Source organism: Mesoplodon mirus (genome assembly GCF_964341445.2).
Source record: "Mesoplodon mirus genome assembly, chromosome: 8".
Taxonomy (NCBI): Eukaryota; Metazoa; Chordata; class Mammalia; order Artiodactyla; family Ziphiidae; genus Mesoplodon; species Mesoplodon mirus.
In genome coordinates, this window is record NC_138984.1 from 92,184,051 (window position 1) to 92,206,402 (window position 22,352).

The following is a 22,352-nucleotide window of genomic DNA, read 5'->3' on the forward strand; positions in this document are numbered from 1 at the left end:
GTTCGACACCAGGTCGGGGAACTAGATCCCACATGCATGCCGCAACTAAGCGTTCGCATGCCACAACGGAGATCCTGCATGCCGCAACTAAGATCCGGCACAGCCAAAATAAATAATTTTTTTAATGTATGTATTGCTTCATCTCTTTGAGGATATGAAACGTTTTTTCTTGTCCTTTTATTTCAGTTTAATCTGGAGCAAATCATTGTTCTAATTATTGATTATGTGACAGTGCCTCTTAATGGTAGATTTCTTCATATGGTTTGGAACTTTGATTTTCGTGTTCGTTTTGAGTGGGAAAGGGTGGTTTTGTTACCCACATCTCCCTATCTAAGGATTTTGCACTTGGCCAACAAGCTCCGAGGTTCTCCAATCTCAAACCAGATCTTACACGGACAATTTGAGATTTCTCCCCTGTTTTCATTAGCTACTACCAACATAACCTCAAAATCTCAGTTGTACACAGCAATAAGCATTTCTTTTGCTCACAAGTCTGTGGGGTAGCTCTGATTCAAACTGCAGGTCTGTGGTCAGCTGGGGCAGTTCCAGGTGTGTTCATTGTTGAGCCCAGGCTGAGGGAGAAGCAGCTCTCTAGGGGAAGCTCATCTCATGATAAAGGCAAGAGCACAACAGGGCAAGACCCATTGTGCAAGCATTTCAAGCCCCTGCTTATATAACATCTACAAATATCTCATTGGCCAAAGCAAGTTCCATAGTTGAGCCCAAAATCAAGGAGCTGGTAAGCATACTCTGCCTTTCGTGGGAGGAGATTCAAAGTTACAAGGCAGTTTATATCTGCTGCACAGCAAAACAGACTCGCCCTTATCCCAAGATCCCCAACAGCTTCATCCAATCATGGCCTCACGATCAAAATCTAAAATCTTATGATATACATCAGATTTGAATGTGATTCTCCTTGATCTGGAAAACTATGAACTAAAGTGTGTGTGAGTGTGTGTAATCTTCCTCCCACCCCCCGCCCTTACCCAACATGGAATGATGGAACAAGGGTATGTTAGCTGTATTTAACACTCCTAATAAAAAACGGGAAGATCAGAAGGCATTAGCATTCACTTCTCCTGAAATACCCTGGGGACAATGTTGCCAGGTCCCCCTACTCTGAGGGTAAGGAATTTTCCTTGGTTAGACTGTAATTCTGCTCCCTGGTAGTGGGTCTCCAGTCTGTTGTTCTCCACTGCTCTTGGTTTCACCCTCCCGGAAAGACTACATTTCTGCCATCCTCCTTGGTCACTTCCAGAGAGCACATTGGAGAATATGCCCCTTTTCATGCTAAGAAGCTTTCTCAGCCACTTCCTGCCTGTAAAGTGTTGTTGGCCCAAAGGTCTTTTTATATCTCAGTCTCATCCCCTTTTAGTCCTAGCTGGTAGTTTGTTTGCCAATACAGCTCTCTCAAAAACATGGATTTTCCATGTATTTGATTTTAGTAAACTCTATTTGACAAAACCATACCCACAATTCTTTTGGGGACATGCCTCTCATACTATATTATGAGGAACTTCCATCCATTAGGCTTCTGAGGGACCCTACCCTTAAGCTTTCTAGAAACTCCTTTGTCCAGCTGAGAGAAACTTCCAGGCATCACCTTCTTTCAGATGTCTTAGTAAAGGAAGTTATAGCTATGCCCTTAATTACATTTTCCCCCAAGCTGAATCAGACTCTTAGTGGCTGGAAATAAAGAGTTTTATTTCCCAAATAAGCAAGTTCTGTGCTGTTTAAATCCCTCTAAATTCTTCTTGCAAGCTGGCAGGGTTTTTTTTCCTGAATTTATCTCTCATAGCACCTTATAAAATGGAAATAAAAGTAACTTGCTTATGCTTTCAACATAAGCCTAGAAACCATTCTACTATTTTCATGTTACTACAGGCAGCAGTTTTACCAAATACAGGTTGACATTTTTCCAGCTTCTGTAATGGTTTCCTTGCCATCTGCCACCTGTTCCCTAGCTAATACCATATTTTTTAGGTTCTTGTTACAGTAGCATCCCAGGATTAGATTTTCACTGTGAGCTAGCTATTGCTGCATAACAAACAACCACAAAATCTCAGTAACACATAACAATAAGCTTTTAATTCTCTCATGGGCCTGCAGGTCAGCTAGAGCAGCTTCAGGTAGCAAAATGACTGAAACAGCTCGGTACCACATCACAGGTCTGTGGGCAAGTAGAGCAGTTCTGCTCCTCAAATGTCCACACTGGGGCCCAGGTTGAAGGGTAGTGGCTCCTCTGGGGAAAACTCTTTTCACTGAGGTGACAGAAGTACAAGTGGGTAAGCCCCATTAGACAGACATATCTCAAGCCCCTGCTTTCTTCACATCTACTAAGGTCCCCCTGGCCAAAGCAAGCCCCATAGTTGAGCCCAAAGTCAAAGGGTGAAAAATTATGCTGCTTTTTTTTTTTTTGTAAAGAACTTCAAAGCTAGAATAGTACAAGATGTGGGTACAGGGAGGGGAGAAGCATTGAGGCCGATAACTTACCACATCCTGCATGGTAATATGTGAGATACTGGTTGCCAGGCTGCACTTCTGTCCGGCTTCAAGAAACAGGCAGTTTCTCCTAAAGCTGTAGTGCCAAGCGGTACTCAGCAGCAGCTTTTTAAAGACTCCTCATGAGGGGGTCGGGGTAAGTGAGGGTCACCAGCCCAGCACCTAGTTTTAGGCAGTGAACCTGTCTCTAATCTCCATTCTCATCTAGGGCACTTTTATTCTCTATTCCCCAATAGGATATGGACTCTCAACTGCTTCTACCTACTTCACCACCCAGGGGCCAGCAAGCCCATGACTCTACCTCCTACTTTCTTAATTGCATTTCTTTTCTCTTCTTGGTTCACAGAAATGTTTGTCTTACTGAACAAAGTTGTGTCTTTTTCTTTTCTAAGCTTGTGTATTTTTTTTTCTTTCATATGTATCATAGCCATGGATTTAGAGCAGGGGGATATCTTGAACCTTGAACTTTAAACAGCATTGCTACCCAAAGCCCTAGAATCATATATGAAGGTTCTCTTTTATTTTTTGTGCTGGTCTTTAAACATAAAATCTGTTTTAACACCTCTTGGCACTTAAGTATGCCTAAATTTAGTACATTACAAAAAAAATAACCACTTTCTTGAAAGATAGACATAAATATTCAAATTCAGTACACTTAAAAAAATGATCAGGCAAATTATACAAAACAAAGATAGAAAATAGTCCTCTATTCTTGCCAATAAATCTGATTATTAAACTCCTTTCAAATGTATATATTAAGTATTAATATATTTTATCACAACCTGGTAATCCCATTCTCCTCTTATCCAAACTTTCATCTCTTGTTTTTTTACTTTTTATTATGTAGAACATTATGGAAAATTTCAAATATATAATATACACAGAATAGTATAATAATCTCTATGTACCCATAACTGAGCTTCATAATTATTAATCATGGTAAATCTTGTTTCATTTATAGCAGGGGTTGGGAAATTATGACCAACATATTAAATCCAGCTTACCAGCTATTTTTATGAATAAAGTTTTATTAGAACACAGCCATGCTCTTTTGTGTACATGTTGTCTATGCCTGCTTTCATGCTACAATAGCAGAGATGAGTAGTTACAGCAGAGATTTTATGGCCTGCAAAGCCTAAAATATTTATTATCTAGCAATTTACAAAAAAATAAAAAGTTTGCTGACCCCTGAACTGTACTCTCATCCATTTCCCTCAGCAAAAATATCTTTCACATTTCATTTTAAAATATGTCAGTATGTGTTATAAAAGATAAGGACTCTAACAAACAATACCACTCTTATACTAAAAAATTAGTAATTCATTCGTTTTATCTCTTCCACAAAACTCTCACTGAATAACAAGTGGTAATTGTTTAATATTTCTTTTTCTTCCTATCTCATTATTCAGGTCCACCCACAGTTTAACAAGCCATTTTCTTACCTTTGAAAGAGCTACAGACTTTAAAAGTCCTATGAAAAAATATGGCATATAAAGACAATCTCAGATTTTTTAAAGGCTAAGAGTGTTAGTTTTTTTGCCACACTGGTTTTTCTTTTCTTGAGACCAAGGAGTTCACTTTTAAAAGGTTTAACAGGTAAGTGATTATTAGCATTTACATAGAAATCTATGTAATATTTTATATTAGAATAGCTTTTTACAATTTACATGGCAATTTTACAGGAGCTATCTCATTTAATATTTACAGCAACCTAGTGAGGTAGAGATTATTTTCATACTAAATGATTCCACTGAGACGCAAACCCATGTTGTCTGCTTAAAGTCTACCAGCCATGCTGCTGAAGTGGCAGTCACAAATCTTACCATAGAGCAGTTTTAAATAGGTTTTATCACCTTTCACAGACCTGGGTTATATAAATGCACTATGCTATGCAAAGTATTATTAACTATATTACTTCCTAGATATGCTAAAGATACATATCTGTACAGTGAAGATATTACAATAAAATCTTATAAAACCTGTACCTTTGGAGCTTAGGATTTCAAGCACAGAGCATGTATATTTCAAATTCAAAGAGCAAGAAGTAATCCATTACATAGTTTTCATAAATTCCTCTTTAGCATTTCTTGCACATGCTTGTGATAGGTCCAGAGCACTAATGGAGAGGTGGTCTTAAGCAGAGGCTCAGAAAAATGGCTGATTACAGGGTTAGGACACAGGAAGTACAAAGTAAACCCGGAACATCTTTTTGTGCTTGAAAATAGGAAATGCCCTTCAAAATGATGAAGGGGACCATGTCAAAAGGACACAGAAATCAGCTTGAAGTGAATGCTGCTAGATAAATCTGGAACAATTTGAGCATCAAAATAACCAATAATAAGTTGTAACTCATTGAGTGAAATATGAATCCACGAGTCCATACTGATATAAATAAATAAATGAAGAAGTTATAAGTTTGATGAGAAGGAGATATTTACATAGCCTCAAAGCACCCACCTACAAAATACTTATGGATTAAAAGGGAAAATTGGGTTACTTTATAATAAAGGAGCCTGGAAGACATCATTTTAATCAAATGATCAAAGTCAGTATGCCAGTAATTGGACAAATTGAAAATGTGGAACATCCCTTCCCCCAGTAGAAGGTAATAAGAACACTTTATCATTTCTTTGAGATTCCTGACAAAGGGGCATAACCTTCTAAGGTGACATTAGAGCTAAAATGGGAACACTCTAAAAATTAAATTACCTATAATCTTCAAAAGTGTCAAAGTCATGAAAATCAGGGGAAGACTGAGGAACTGTTCCAGACTGGAGACTTCTAAAGGGACATGGAAGTTACCACAACACTTAATTCTCGACTAGATCCTTTCGGTATAAATGGCATTGGAACATTTGGCAAAACTTGAACAGGGTCTAAGGATTAGACGGTAGTAATGTATCAGTGCTAGTTTCCTGATCTTGACTGGTTGTATTATGGTGAGATAGGAGAATGTCCTTATACATAAGAAATACACACAGAAGTATTGAGGGGTAATGGGAAGTTAGGTCACAAACTTACTCCCAAATTGTTCAAATAACAAAAGTTCTTAGTACTCTCTTTGCAAGCATTCTGTATGTTTGACATTGATTCAAAATGAAAAGTTTTTTACAGAACTGCACATTAAGTTACAGCAGATACTCACAGGTATCTGTCACATTCTTTATTACAAAGATTTCTTGCCAAGCTTTCTACATCAGGGGTCCCCAACCCCCGGGCCGTGGACCTGTATCAGCCCGCAGCCTATTAGGAACTGGGCCGCACAGCAGGAGGTGAGCAGCGGGCAAGTGAGGGAAGCTCCATCTGCCGCTCCCCATCACTCGCATTACCGCCTGAACCGTCATATCCCTACCCCACTATCCGTGGAAAAATTGTCTTCCACGAAACCAGTCCCTGGTGCCAAAAAGGTTGGGGACCGCTGTTCTGCATGACAAAAACTAGTATCTGAAGGCAATTGTTTGTCTGTAAAAGCTTTGATAACGTCACATTTGTTTTTCCTGTTGGGAAGGGGTGAGCAACTGAAAGACAAAACAAGAATATTCATCTATTCAACAAATGTTTGTTGAGTGACTACACATATCAAGCTCCGTGGTAGGTACTAATTTCCTCTCTGGTGGACACTGTGATACACTACCGAAATCCCCCTTCAGGACTGAAGGCCTTATTCCCCCAACTGCTAGGAGTGGTGTGGACAAGACGGTCCTCAGCTGTTAGCCCCCGTGCAGGGATTGCTTTAACTGAAGAGAGTTTCCTTACCTAAGGTCACATGCCCTTCCCAGGGTGCTCTGCATCCAATCATTGGCCAATGGAGTGGTGTAAAGGCCTGGCCCTCTCACCCCAATTCAAGCATCTCCAAAGGGTCATCTCATCTAAAGAGGGTCCCAAAGGGCTAAGGTTTTCATTGAGAACCCATCACAGCCCAGCTTCCCCCTCTGCCAGTCCTTTTCCCTTCCCTTGCCTTCCTTTACATAGGTGATGATCCCTGGAATGCTCTTCATGAACCTCCTGCCTGCTAATCTCCTGCTCAGAGTCTGCTTCTCAGGGAAGCCAACCTAGGACATCCTCTCTCAATGATTTCTCTCTGGAGCTAAGAAGGATCCTTACTTTTCAATTTTTTAACTATTAAACAAGGCTATATTTTTTAACATTAAAATTTTATGACTTGCCCTCTTGCCTTATCCACTCTCTGTTTCTTGATCAGCTGGCATAAAATGAGGAGATACAGGGACTAAGAATGGGAACAGAAAGAACATACACAGAAGCCACAATGTCTTGGGAAGGCAAGACTGAGATGTAGGACAAGTTTGTTTTTGCCTCTACCTCCCTTTTCTTTGCTGTTTTCTTTCCCTTTCAACCCTGGCCTCCCAGGGATCTGTGTCCAGTATATTCCTATCACATGGCTCCTCCTTTCTCAAAAGACTAACTAGCTCATTCTCGCTGACGTGTTAGGACTTAATGTGTCATGCTCCTTAAAGAGTTTGAAAGAACCTATTGTTTTTTGAGGCTTACTATGGCTCAGAGCACTTCCCGCAGAATGGCGGAAGGAAGGTAACTGATCTGTTGGCATTAGTAAGCTGGATGTTTTTGGTACCCTAGTGAATCATTCACACAGGCAATCCTCTTCTCCATGTACACATCAATTGAAGTCCTCATATAATAAGTCCTTGGGAAAAATAGTATTTGGAGTCACTCCTATTTGAAAAATTGCTCTAAATTCTTTACCGCAAGCATTAGCAGATTAAACCATTTTCTGCAGAAACAGAATGAGGTTTAATTCTTAGAGACATAAATTAGCTCTATTTCATTTGTTAACATCTATTTTTGGTAGACCATGAGAAATACAAGTCAATGTTTAGGTTAAGAAAACAATCGATGTTTAGAGCTGTGAGGTTTAACATTCTGCCAAATTAGGTAGTTTGGGATATCTCTAAATATTTTTTAAACCATTCAAGTTAAATAAATGTGACATGCTATCTGTTTTACCAAATACCCTTATTTCCAGTTTTTCTTTACTAAGATAAAATATTATTTGATTGTCGCAACTTAATTCTTCAAGGTACTGTCTAAACAGAGACATTAAGCTTGTTGATTTGTGTTTGTCCAATTATCTCTTTTCTAATTTTTAAATTGGCCCTTTATTGGTCATTTTTCAGTTTTTCCATTAGTGCCCTTATTTTTTAACAAGATGTAAAAGTGGTAGCTAATAGTTCCACCATGAAAATTAGTGTCCTATGTGGGTTTGGTGGGTGCATGATTGTTTGTTTTTTGTAGTTTAAGATCATTTTATTGAGCAGGGAGAGGTAGGGGGGCAACTACAGCTCCCCCAGCCCCACCAGGGGGAATAAAACCCCTCCCTGCCTCTAATCCCCCCATCCTATGTGTTTTTGATTACCAGGACATGAGTTTTGTCAAATCATAGACCTCAGAAATCTGTGGTGTAAAACTTTGTTTTAGTTTAAAATATGAATTAGCGTCAGCTCTTTCATTTTAAAAGTTATACCTAAGGTTCTATTTAAGAATTGGGGTTATTTAAATTTCTATCATTCTGTGAGGTTTTAGATTTCTCCTGTAATCTCTGGTATCAGATTGATTTTTATTTTCTAGAACAGTTCTAAAGGAGCCAACTAAAGACTGACATAATTTTTTCTCCTCTGTTAACAGTTTACACATATAGTGTTCTCATTAGTTTAAAGAAAAGTGTCAAAGACCTTTCCCCAAAGAGCTTCCAACTACTCATGTAAGTAGAATCAGATGTACAGCACAAAATTAATCTGTAGTGTCCAATATCCAAGTGAGTCACTTTCTCCAGACGCGCAGGCTCAGCGGCCATGGCTCACGGGCCCAACCGCTCCGCGGCATGGGGGATCCTCCCGGACCGGGGCACGAACCCGTGTCCCCTGCATCGGCAGACGGACTCTCAACCACTGCGCCACCAGGGAAGCCCCCAAGTGAGTCACTTTTTAAAAGTGGATTTTCAGGAGATTACAGGGTAGTAAAACGTGTGTCTGGACTGGAATTCAGGTGAGGATTAAGAAGGGGGTTTGAACAAAAAAGTGATGATTATGGAGATGAGGCAGAGATTATGGAAACATGGTGATTATTGAAATAGAGTGGAAAATAAAACAGTTTGCCTTCAGATAACTTTATAATCTTTTTATGTTTCTATTCACTAGTAGAGAGCATGAAAGTCACATTTAAATCTTAGAAATGTCAGTAAAGTCACTGCGTTTTACTATGTAATAAAATGGCTTAATTTTCCTTTATTTCTTTCATAGGTGTTGTGTCTCAGGAGAAAATCAGAGGAAAAGAATTTTTTGGTGTTTTAACTTTTGAGCATATTGTAAAAATTTGCAATATAAGTTTTATGATTTTTAGATCATTTTTCTTCAGTCCTACACCATTCATCTGGGCATGGCTGACTTCGGAGGACCATAAACATTTCACCTACTACCCTATGCCAAAAATAATCTAAACTCCATTAGAAGAAAGCATAGTTAACATTTTAATGCATGCTTTTCTTTCCTGGGCTTATATATTTATATTTTTACACAAGTGATATCATACCACTCATACAACTTTAAAAGTTACTTTTTATTATTTTTATTATTTTTAAAATAAGTTTATTTATTTATTTTTGGCTGCGTTGGGTCTTCATTGCTGCGTGCAGGCTTTCTCTAGTTGCGGTGGGCAGGGGCTACTCTTTGTTGCGGTGCGTGGGCTTCTCTTGCTGCAGAGCACGGGCACTAAGTGCGCAGGCTTCAGTAGTTGTAGCACGCGGGCTCAGTTGTTGTGGCTCCCGGGCTCTAGAGCGCAGCCTCAGTAGTTGTAGCACAGGGGCTTAGTTGCTCCGAGGCCTGTGGGATCTTCCCAGACCAGGGATCAAACCCATGTCCCCTGCACTGGCAGGTGGATTCTTTTTTTTTTTTTTTTTTTTTTGGCGATATGCGGGCCTCTCACTGTTGTGGCCTCTCCCGTTGCGGAGCACAGGCTCCGGACGCGCAGGCTCAGCGGCCATGGCCCACGGGCCCAGCCGCTCCGTGGCATGTGGGATCCTCCCGGACCGGGACACGAACCCGTGTCCCCTGCATCGGCAGGCAGACTCCCAACCACTGCGCCACCAGGGAAGCCCCCAAAGTAACATTTTTTAAAAAGTCTTCTCCAAAGTATACTTCTAAAGGCAATGGTGATATTTTTATATTTAAAAGTCATGAATATATATCCAATTCAATATAATTATTGTTATTGTGCAAGCCATCTGGGATGAAAAGACAAGAGGTAGCTTAGGCATTAAAAAATTCTTTTAAACTATTCAAGGAAAATGAGAGTAATTGAAATATATGAGTATCCCGTTAATGAATAAGGCATTTGGGACCCAATAATCTACAATAAACCAAGTGATATATATTTAAAAACTTGTTGAGCTCATACATAGATTACAGTATACAGATATCCAGCATTCTTTATATAACAGCATGTACCAGAAGCCCTTAATACACATATGCCCAGATGAATTAATGTCCCCTTCTTAGACAACTCATCTGGAAAATTTTATGTGCCAAAAAAGAAAATAAAGAACAGGACAGGGAAAGCAAGAAGATGTAAGTGGTAACACAGCATTTTATGATGTATCAAGGTTTGAGACACCACTACTTCATTTTAAATATTGCTGGAGAAAATAAAATAGCCAGTACTATTACCATTTTTGCTAGATTCTCATTAAACATCTTTGTTTAGTAACCATGATATTATTTGTTATTGTCCCATCTTATGAGAGGAGATTATCAGCAGCTACTAATGTTAAGAACTAAAATATCTAATCCTTCTTTGGTTGGGTAGACATTTGTTTATTGGTTACCCAACATCCATTCCTCCTTCTCTGTTCAAACAGCATTTAGATTTTCTTTGGGGGAAAACTACTCCTTGCTGTTTGAATGGGATTTACCTCACCCCTAACCCCAGGTCTTTGGGCCTGATTGGCCCATGACAATCAGTGTAACTCCATCCCTTTGCCACTCTGATTGGTGTAGGGAGAGCGATTTATATATTCATTGACATATACTAATTTTGTAACTAACAACTTTATTGTATTCTCTTACTGTTTTTGTAAGATTTCCTTGGAGCTCCCAAATATACAATCACATCATCTTTTCCAAATTCCTTGGATTTTTCAAATATACAATCATCTGCAAATTATAATAATTGTACCCCATTTTATCTCCTTTTTTTCAATATATTAGTTAGGACCTCAAAAATAGTGTTAAATATTATGTTTAGTTTTAACTTCTAGAACATCCTTGACTTGTTCCTGACTTTAACAAGGATGTTTCTAGTATTTATCTATTCAGCATAACGCTAGATTTTAGGGTTCAGGTAAGAACATCTTATCACGTCAAGGAAGTTTCCTCCTATTCCTGTTTTGTTGGGAGGTTTATTTTCTTAAACCAATAATAGATATTGAATATTATCAAATAACTTAATGGCATATATACAAATTATTTTATTATTTTCTCATTAGATCTACTGATACAATCAATTATTCTATATTAGAATTCCTAATATTGAATTATTCTTGTATTTTTAAAATAAACTTTACTTGGTCTGGTATATTGTAATCTTAGTGTGATACTGAATTCTACTTACAATTTTTTTTAAGGAATTTTTACACCCATAGTCATAAGTGAGTTTGGTTTGCACATTTTTTTTAATGCTGTCATTGGGTTTCATTAAAATAATTTAAGGGGTTTTCTTCTTTTAATATGCTCTGAAGCACTTTAAATAGCATTAGAATTATCTATTCCCCTATGGATTTTCTGTGAAACCTCTGGGCCTGATGTTTTTTACCAAGAGAAGGGAAAAGGGGTTAGGTTTTTCATGGCATTATTTCTTCTGTGGCAGTAGATCTATTCAGATTTTCTGTCTCTTCTGCAGTCAATTTTGGGCAAATTATATTTACCTCCTTATAGTACACCTAAATAATATCATAAATAAGGTATTGTTAAAACAAGGACTATAGCTATTTTCAAGTGTCCATTCATTTCTGCATCCCTGTTTCCAACTTTATTTTCATAGATATAATTATCTATGACAGAGTTAAGCAGAGTCTCATGATTCCTTTGATTTCTTTGTCATAAGTGATTATTTCTCCCTTTTTGTTTCTTATTCTGTGTATTTGTGCTTTCTCTATTTCTTTGCTGTTGTGATTACTTACGTTTATATTATATTGTTACTGTGTTTTTCTTAAAAAGTAGTTTTTACATATATTTATTAGATTCACTATTTTTTAATTTTCTAAATTATTCATTTCTGATTTATCTCTATTCACTCTTTTCTTCTCTTTCCTTAAGAGTAATTTGTGATTTATTTTATAACATTAATTCACATATTTTTATTCTTTTTTAGTAGAAATGCTACAAGTTACCTCTGTGCAGTACTTTACCTGTATCTCATTAGTTCTGATATAGTTTTTCATTGTTCTTACTTCCTATTATAGTCTCCAAGTTTAGTTGAATCTCATGCATCACCCAAGAGTTAAGAGAGTGCCTACTTTGCAAATTTCTAGGTAATAACGGTAGAAGCTTGGTGTAATCTGGTTTTGCTACTAATTTCTACTCTTACTGCATTGTGATCAGAGAATATTGCCCACCTTTTTCCTTTCTTCAATTTGTCGATATTTTCTTCATGGCTTAATCCATGATCAATTTTTATAAATTTCCTTTGGACACTGGAAGATACATTCTCTGTTTTAACAATAAGGACTATCTTATTCACTATATTATTTATTATAATTTTACTTATTTTTTGTCATCATGATCTATTGTGAACTGAAGTGAGTAATCTCCCACCATTGATGTATTTCTATTTCTTATTGCACCATCTTGTATTTTTGCGTTATGAATGTTAATGCTATTTTATTTAATAATAGATATAAATTATTCATATTTTCTAGTGAATTGTACTCTTGAATGCTATAAAGGGCCCTACTCTTTTCATTTAATAGTTTTTGGCTTGAAAATAGAATCCAACCTTGTCTGGTATAAGGTTACAATCTCTGCTTTCTTTTTCTTTGCATTTGCCCAATTTACTTTGGCTCATCTTTTAATTTTTACCCTTACTGAATTACTTTGTTTTAGGTATATCTCTCGAATTCAGCACTGAATTCACTTTGTGATACAAGCAAAATATACTTTTTAAAAAATAGTTGAGTTTAGCCCACTTCTATTCATTGATTGGACAGACGTTTTCAATTTTTTCATGTTATTTTGTACTTGTTTTATATTTTAAAAATGATATCACTAGTAGTTTCCTTTGATTTGCTTCCTTGTGTATTCCTTATGCTAAATAGGAAGTCTTATATTATTCTAGTTGTTCTCTTTGCAATTACAACTTTATAGAATGCCCCAATCCTCTATTTTTCAGACATTTCTATTTTCCTACCATAAGCATTGATTAATATTTTGTCTTCTACCTCCTACTTCTTTTCTATCACATACTTTTAAAATTATATTTATTCATTGACTTTTAGCTATTAAAAATAAGGAAATTAACTTTTATGTGCAATTTACTGTCTTTCCCCTTGCCCCTGGTAACCCTTGTTAGTTTTTCATTTTTGCATTGCCAAGCATATAAGATTTACATTTTGTTCTGTCACCCTGATTCCTGTAACTGTTTTATTATTAGATAAATATATTCATTGTTCCCTGACAGTCTTCTGTAGCAGTTTCTCAGGTCATCTCTTGTTTAGCCTGTTTGTCATCTGAATGAATCATTAAGTAGGCTCAAGGGAACGACATGCATGCTCAAAACATTGTTTTATGCATTTACACTTGAGCAATAATTAGATAGCATCTTTGGTTTACATCTTTTTTTTTCTTAAAGATTTTCTAGTGTTGAGTATTGCTATGGAGAAGTCTGTAGCTAGCTCTGTTTTTTCCTTATCTTTGAAATTCAGCAACTTTAGTAGGTTACATCTGGGTGACTTTCTCCTTGGACATATTGGGTCCTTTCAAGATGTAGGTTCAAGTATTCTTCCATTTGAGGAAAAAATTCTGTAATGATATTGTTAAGTATTATTTCATTACTTTTGTTTGTTTTCCTCACACTTCAGTGACGCATTTGGCTCTCCTTTGCTTGCCTTTTATATCTATCATTATTTTCTAATCCTTTAAAATTTTTCTTCATTTCCATTTCATGTTGCTCACTTCCTCATTTCCATCCAATATGTCTCTTTTTGCATTTTCAGCAGGACCTATTGGCCCACGTATTCTTCCCATTTTGCTTTCCCGGTGGTTACTTCTTTCTTCCACTCTTACATGTGCTCTATCAGTTCACATCTTGTTTCTTCCTGTTGTGTTAACATCTGTTACATGAGCTCTTCTATCTCTGCTTTATGGTTTTTCCTCATAGAGGAGATTCATTCATTCTGTTCTTAAGATTCATGGTAAAATGTTTGATCATAATTTTCAGCAGCTCTATGGAAACATTTTTCTGGTAAGTGTGCTTTATTAATCCTTTGTTTTTTTTTCTTTGTGTAGCACCTATGTATGGATACTGTGCATATTCCTTTTTGATTACTTATCTCTGAAGTAGCTGAGTTTTTCCTATACCACTATTTGCAAGAGGTTCATGTAGTGGAAAGAGTAGGGCCAGTCATAGGCTAGCTTAAATGTTTTTATAACCTTGATTTTGTGTAATTTGTTTAGCCTTTACTTCTCCTCAGCCAGTGGACTCAGGCAGTGGATTTTCACAATGCATTTTCCTGCTGTGCCATAGGGACAGACTGCTTCCTGTAAATGTAGCTTGTCGCTATATTTCCTCGTTCAGATCCTCTTTCCCTACTACTCAGAACCAAACAGGTCCTGGTTACTCCCATGGCCAGCATGTGTACCTTGTCCCTACTGTTATAAACAAGGGATTTCAATTTGGGAAATAAAGGTGTACCTGTCACCTTTAAGAGATTTTCTTTTCTTTTCTTTTCTTTTTTTTTTCAAATTGACATACAGGTTTAATGCATTTCCAATCAAAATTTTTGAAGATACAAACAAGATTTTTCTAAAATAAATATGGAAAGGCAAAAGATATAGAAGAGCTGATATATCTGAACAATACTGAAGTGGTTGGAATCACTCCACATGATAACAAGATTTATAATACAGTGACAGTAATCAAGACTGTATGGGATTAGTCAAGTGACAGACACACAGACCAATAGAACAGAATGAGGAAACCAGAAACAGCCCTACAGGAGTACAGTTAACCCTTGAACAACATGGGTTTAAGCTGTGTGGATTCACTTGTATGTGCATGTTTTCCAAAAAACACTACCACAGTACTACGAGGTCAGAAATTGCTTGAATCCAAGCATGCAGATCCACGGATATGGAAGGCCAATGTTTTGACTACTCAGGAGTCAACACCCCTAACTGCCTACACTGTTCAAGGGTCACTGTACTTCCAACAGATTTTTGATTAAGGTACCAAGGCAATTCAATGAACAAAGGATTTCCAAAACTGGTAGTAATTAATAACATGTTCACAATGGGGGAAAAAACTCCATTTAAACTTCATACCTGTACAAATATTAGCTCACAGTTAATCACAAGTGTAAAGGTAAAATTATAAAACTGAACAATAAGGCATTTAGTAAAAATGCTGCAGAATAAAATTTTGATACCCTGTGGTAAGAGGCGTTCTTTGCTGCCTCTAAGATTTGCATCCATGAACCGTCTCTCTGCTTTCTATAAGTGCACCCTTGAATGATCTCCCATGCTTTGGGGGAACTATTCCACTTTTCTTGTGGTTTGGGATTTCAGCTGTTTCCTTAGTATAATGGAAAATATGGCTTGTGAGTTTTTTCTGGCCTTCCGTTTTTCTTCTTCTTCTTCCTTTTCCCTTCCTTCCCCTCTCTCTCTCCTATCTTTCTTTCTTTCTTTCTTCTTTTCTTTCTTTCTTTCTTTCTTTTTTCCTTCCTTCCTTTCCTTTTCTTTCTTCTTGTTGCTTTTGTATGATTTCCAGTGAGAGAAGAGAGAAATGGCAACTTCACACTGACATCTTACATGTATTTCAAAGCTAAAACCAACGGGACTTAATGATTGATTAGATATGAGAAATGAGGTTTCTGACTTGAGCAATTAAGTGAAATGTGGTATCATTCACCAAGATGGGAAACCCTAGAGGTTTGGTAGGACAAAAATCATTGACTTCAGTCTTATACATGTTAAGCTTGAAATGCCTGTGAACCATTAAATGGAAATGTTTAGTAGCTAGTTGGAAAACAATGTCCATAACTCAGAGCATAGGTTTGGACTGGAGGAATTACCTAGAGAAGAGAAGTATTTGAGGCCCTGGATGACAGCTCCAAGAACCCCAGCATTTAGAAGTTGGTAGAAGGGGATTCATGATGAAATTGAGAGAGATGCAGCTAAAAGGTCCAGTAAGATGTGGCTAGAAAGGTGTGCATTGGATTTCACCACATGGAAGTCACTAAGAACAACCTATGGTACTTAATAAGAGCAGTTTTAGTGGACTGTAGGGCTGAAGCCAGATTGAAGAGTCCTGTGGAGGGAAGAGGAAGTGAAGAGAAATTTTGCTAGAAAAGGGAACAGAGAAATGTACAGTAGCTGGAGAGATGACAATAAGGTCAAGGGAGGCGTTTTAGAATGGACAACACTAGGGCATGTTTTTATATTGTTGGAAATGATTCCAGGGAGAAGGAGTGGAGGGGATAACCCAGGAGAGGGAGGGGATAACTCAAGGAGCAAAGTCCTTGAGGTCACTAGAGCAGCTGGGATCCAGAGCACATGTTGGGGTATTGGCTATGATAGGAGGGGGAATCAACATTTGTAGATGGGTAATAATGGAAAGCACAGGTTCCTGTTTGATGGTGTCTATTTTCTCAGCAAAGACTGTTGCAAGATTTTCAGCTGAGAGTTTTGAAGTGGCATAAGGTAGCAGATTTGAGGGTGGAGAAGAAAGCATGAAATAGTATTTTCGAGAGCTGAAAAAAGAAAGCTATAGGGAAAGTAGTGTGATGGCTGTGTTGTAGAAAGGGCACTTTTGAGGACTAAGATTCCAAAGGTAGAGTTTAAGCCAATGTGTCATATTCTCCATCAATGTTCAGCTGCTCAGATGTAGGACAAGGGAAGGTGGGGTAGCTGGGTTTCTACAGGTTTGGAATTTAGCTGATCAGAGAAAGCAGTACAGAAATGAAAGTTATTTTATTGGAGAATTATAGTGGTGGACTCGAATCAAAACTGGACAAAAAGGGTTATGAAGAACATTAGAGCACTAATGGATAGTGAGAAAGTTGTGGGATGGATGGAACTGGTAGCTTGTGTTGGCTTTGTTGGCGAGGCATCCTTCACCAGCAGTTGGGCACACATTTATTTTTTTCTTCTCTTAAACTCTGCTTACCTCCCTTTGGCAGCTAGGTGGCTGTAAACTGAACTTTGTATTTTCACTTCACCGTAGGCCTAAAATGGTTTTGCTGAATTCTACTTAAAATTGAGGGTGGAGGAGTAGAAGTCACATGAACATTCAAAATATGTTATAAAAATTGCTACGTCGGGCTTCCCTGGTGGCGCAGTGGTTGAGAGTCCGCCTGCCGATGCAGGAGACACGGGTTCGTGCCCCAGTCCGGGAAGATCCCACATGCTGGGAGTGGCTGGGTCCATGAGCCATGGCCGCTGAGCCTGTGCGTCCGGAGGCTGTGCTCCGCAACGGGAGGGGCCACAACAGTGAGAGGCCCGCGTACTGCAAAAAAACCCCCAAAAAACAAAAAACCTTGCTAAGTCATGGGGTGGGAGTGGGTGAGGCTTCAAAATTAATTGTGTTTGTGTATGTCTCTGTATAATTTGTGATTTCATTATTTAAGAAATGAAAATATATACTCTCCTGCTTCTTACACTGAATCAAATTCTGGGTGCTTCATCAAGAGCAGTCTAGTTCTGGAGCAGACTTGTGCCTATTCATCATCCTGCAGCAACAGGCTTATCAAATACACAGGAGGTAAACGGTTAACAACAACCAAAATATGACTAGTGATAGCCAGTCCTCAAAAGAATCAATTTCCCAGACTGAAACCTTTAGAAAGATGACTGAATTAACCAAATCCTATATATCTGAACAATACAACATAGGGAATATATATTTAAAGGTAATATAAATTAAAATAGAAGCAGGTAGCATCAAATGTAGGTCTCTCTGCTTTCTAATATGTCTTTATATTTTCTATTTGCTTTTTCATACCTTTAGTTTTCATAAAGAAAAATTCTTCATCTGTTTTTTTACCATCCTAGAATGCTCTCTGATATCACATGTCATTTTTCACTATATTCAATCTTACTGAGTAATTAAGCAAAATCATATGTAGCCAAAAAGACATGTACTGGGGTTCTGATATTAATTTAGAATTCTTTCTCGCTAATGAACTGGCCAGATCTCTTAGTCAGATATGGCTACTGAGACAATAATATCTTTTTTGGTCTAGTCTCAGTCTCTTTTTCCTGGTTCTGCCAATTCTCTCTTCTCTGTTCCACATAAATTGGTCTGCGTTGGGACTCCACTTCAGACTCATGATAGTTATTCTTACTCCTTGTTTATGCACTTTAAAATTCACTTTCAGCATAGATATTTTTCCTATCCATCGATTGTGGTGCTTTCTTCCAAAATGTTCTAAAACTTGGCACGTAGGGAACAAAAAAATCTTCCTTTTCTATCTGTGAGGGCTGCAGTTTTTAATCTTACTCCTGAGTGTTTCATGTTCTGCCCAAGACTGTGGTCACAGGGAAAACATTTTAAATTCTATTCCTTTTTAGTGGTAGGAACACCTTCTGAATCACCATTGTCCTATAGAACTTGCTGTGATGGTGGAAATGTTCCATTCTGTGTTGGCCAATAGAGTAGCCACAAGCCACATGTGGCTATTGAACATTTGAAATGTGGCTGGTGCAACTGTTGAATTCAATTTAAAAATTTTATTTAATTTTAATTAATATCAATAAAAATTTAAGTAGCTGTGTGTGACTAATGGCTACTATATTGATTAGTGCAGTTCTAAATTGTATTCCATTTTAAAAGGTGATCCTGATTGGTCAAAAAAGAGAGGGTTATTACATTTTCTTCATAATATTATTAAATGGCGACAACGATTGAGAGAATTTCCTTTTCTATTATTTTAAGCCAACACTCATTTGGGCTACATTATGATTACGCTGATGCTTGCACATGGTTCTGTGGTCAATATATCCCCATGGGGGCTGATAATGGATGAGTTCATTGCCCTGTTATTGCGGAAGGGAGAAAGGTCTCTTCTGAGTTCTTCAGCTGTGGAGAGAGCTGAACACTGAAGTTTATCTATTTATAAATCAACAGAACCCTCAGTTTTTCAAGAAACTTTTCTTTCCAACTGAAAACAGGGCCTCTGGGAGGGGATAAAAAGGAATCTATGAATATGCATCTGGGTATGTGATGCTCATCCACAGGACAGAACCAAATGGATGATTAAATTATTCCTGGTGAGCTGGGAAGATGAGATGGTAGGCAGAACCTCCACACACAACCCCACCCCCGCCCCTAGCCAAGAGAGAGGCAGGAAGCCCTTGGGGAAAGCTACCTGGAAAATTATAACCTATGGTGTTAAAATGTAGTTAATTAATTCAGAACCAGATACCTCATCTTAGAAATAAAGCCATAAAGTTACTTGTATTTTTGTCTAGTTACTTACTTTGCCCTTACTGTTTAGTGAACATAGTTTGGAAATGTCAGTGGGTATCAGCTCTGCTAAATGGAACCAAAGAAAAGAACTTTGTGTTTGGGCCAGAATTCCTGGGAGTCAGGTGTGGATAGGTCAGCAGAATCCAAATGAGGACACCTAAAGAAGTGTCTCAGTGAGACAGATCCAGCGCCCTCCCCTATCTTGACACTTAATTCTGGACCTACCCTTTAATAAAAGCTTGGAGGGTAGGGTATATTTTTTCATTCATCTATATACATTTAGCCTTCAGCTGTCAAGGCCCACATCCCTTTAGGGACATTGGTCTCCACCTGTTTAGTTTGTGAATTAGGTTTTGAAAAAAGAAAAAAGAAATCTAGATCTTATGAATTACTTTTGGCAATTTCCTCTCTGTATATTATGTTGATGAATTTGACTACCACTGTTTATTAACATCTCCAAACTAATTTAAAACAACAGGTTTTGTTTGTTTGTTTTGGAAGTTGAGACATATACAGTGACTTGAATATTTCTACAGTTCTGTGATTATGGAATGGAGTTTAATAATAAAGTAAGACGATTGTGAGGTTTCATATCTATGAGGCGACTGGTTTGACGGATTGTTTTCACCAGGAAATGCTGATGTTAAAAAGGTAAATATATGTAAAGATCAGAACTGTCCTTGTGTCAGATGAGGGAGCCATAGCTCTGGACCTTGTGCTTCAGAGGTCCTTTGTGGTCCTCCTCCAGCCATGCACTCTTCTTCAGGCATAGATATGCAGGACCCAGCTGGCATGCCCACCAGAGCCTTTGCTCCTCTTCTACACCAAGGACCCTGGTGCCAAGGGGCAGCTGTTTGAGAAAAGTATGGATGGAGCTTAGATGTGGGAGCTGGACTGTCCTCCTGTGTGAGCACGAAGACACTCCTGGGATGGGTGAGAGCTGGAAGCGGGGAGAGAAGAGATGTAGGACACAGGCGTGAGCCTGGGCGTATCTTCCTGCACTGCCAAGTCATCTGGTTAGACTACAAGGAATTTGAATATTCTGAATACATTCCAGGTCATTACAAAGAAACAATTGTCAAGGTAGACTAGAAAATATTTCATTCAACTGTTTGTTTGATTTACAACTTTTGATTATTTATACATATGGTGTGTGGGCCTCCATCTGTATACCTGCCCTGGTCTCCAGGGCAATGTACCTTGTCCAGGGAATGGGAAGGTGCTTGAGGCCGAGAACAGAGTTCTAGAGCTTCCATGAATCTATGTGACGGTGGGCAAGTCACAATCAGTGCCTCAGTTTCCTCTTATGTCAAATGAAAATCTTACCTGTGTATTTCACAAAGTGGCCACGTGATAAAATGAGAAAATGAACTTGAAATGTTATATCTAAATAATGCCACATGTAATTTGTGTAGCAGTACATACTGCTGCTGCTTTTGGTATTGCCCATACACCTAACACTAGTACCTAGCTCTTCTTTTCTATATTGTATATCACATAAGACATACTTACATCTCATGAGCTACTTTTTTTTTTTTTTTTTTTTTTTTTTTTGCTGTATGCGGGCCTCTCACTGTTGTGGCCTCTCCCGTTGCGGAGCACAGGCTCCGGACGCACAGGCTCAGCGGCCATGGCTCACGGGCCCAGCCGCTCCGCGGCATATGGGATCCTCCCAGACCGGGGCACGAACCCGTATCCCCTGCATCGGCAGGCGGACTCTCAACCACTGCGCCACCAGGGAGGCCCTCATGAGCTACTTTGATATTATCGTACAATCTTAAAAATCTTACCAACCTAATCCTATCCTGACACCAGCTTTGAGAGCATAAGCCAAGAGCAATATAATGCTTTTTTTTTTTTTTTTTTTTTTTTTTGTGGTACGTGGGCCTCTCACTGCTGTGGCCTCTCCCGTTGCGGAGCACAGGTTCCGGATGTGCAGGCTCAGCAGCCATGGCTCACGGGCCCAGCTGCTCCGCGGCATGTGGGATCTTCCCGGACCGGGGCATGAACCCATGTCCCCTGCATCAGGAGGCAGACTCTCAACCACTGCGTCACCAGGGAAGCCCAATATAATGCTTGTGAGGACCATTTAATCTAGTGTTTCCTAGCCACTTTCAGTGTAAAGACTCATAATATTAAAAGCAAACAAACAAATAAATAGTGGGCTAATTCATAAGAGAATTCCCTGAGAAGAAAATCATAACTAAAACCTACTATGATCTTAGTCATACTTTTAAATGAATTGTACTTTATTAATCACAAGAGCATCCACATACATTTGAAAAAGTGTAGGTCATATTACGTGTGAGGTGGTGATTCTGTTTAGGGCAGTACCTTCTGTGTGTACAGATTCTCAGACCATGCGTTGATGAGTCCCGGACCAGGGCACGAACCTGTGTCCCCTGCATCGGCAGGCGGACTCTCAACCACTGCGCCACCAGGGAAGCCCACCTTGTATGTTTTCAAATAGACTCTCTTTTTAAAAAATATTCTTAAATGAATGCATTTTATAAACAAATTTATACCACCAGCTACAAACAAAATAAAACTAAGTGTAGTGAAAACCAACAAACATAGAATGTCGTTAAATTCTGGAACCATCCTACTAGGATCAAAGGCTCTGAGCCTGGGGTCTGCTTGTTCTTTGTTAAAATGGGACATTTTCAAGTGTTAAAGGGAAATATTAAAAACATATAAGCACCATATTGAGCCTTGCTTCTTGAGGTAAATCAAAACCAAAAAAAAAAGGAAAAGAAAGAAAGAGAAAAAACTGAAAAGACTAACTCTGTAATGCAATGGCTTTAAAATACATGTCTGGGCACCACCTAAATCATCTCACCACACTTTTGTTACATGCCCTATTCTTTGTAGTAGAAGAAAGTCTAGAGATAAACACAGAAAAATGACCATTTCAGAGAATTGGAAGAAAGATATCAAGTGCCTCAGTTCAGCAGCATCCATCATTACGCTAATTATCCTTCAAGAGCTTTCAACTCCCTTAGCATCTTTGTCCATCAGGAAAGTTGGGTTTGTTCCCTTAGCCCCCCTGGAGGGAGGGAGGCCTGTACATGGAGGACTCAAGTAATAACAAGGGCACTTTAAGGATCTAGTCCTCCCAAAGGGCCTGTGGGCTGAGAAGG

The 22,352-nt window shown here is 38.4% G+C and overlaps 1 long non-coding RNA gene across 1 annotated transcript; it reads left to right on the forward strand.

Moving 5' to 3' along the window:
- Positions 1-4,082: 4,082 nt before the first annotated feature.
- On the forward strand, positions 4,083-8,413 carry LOC309809460. The gene is made up of 3 exons (XR_014294858.1): positions 4,083-4,098; positions 8,164-8,239; positions 8,312-8,413. It is a non-coding gene; the product is annotated as an uncharacterized lncRNA (long non-coding RNA).
- The last annotated feature ends 13,939 nt before the right edge of the window (positions 8,414-22,352 follow it).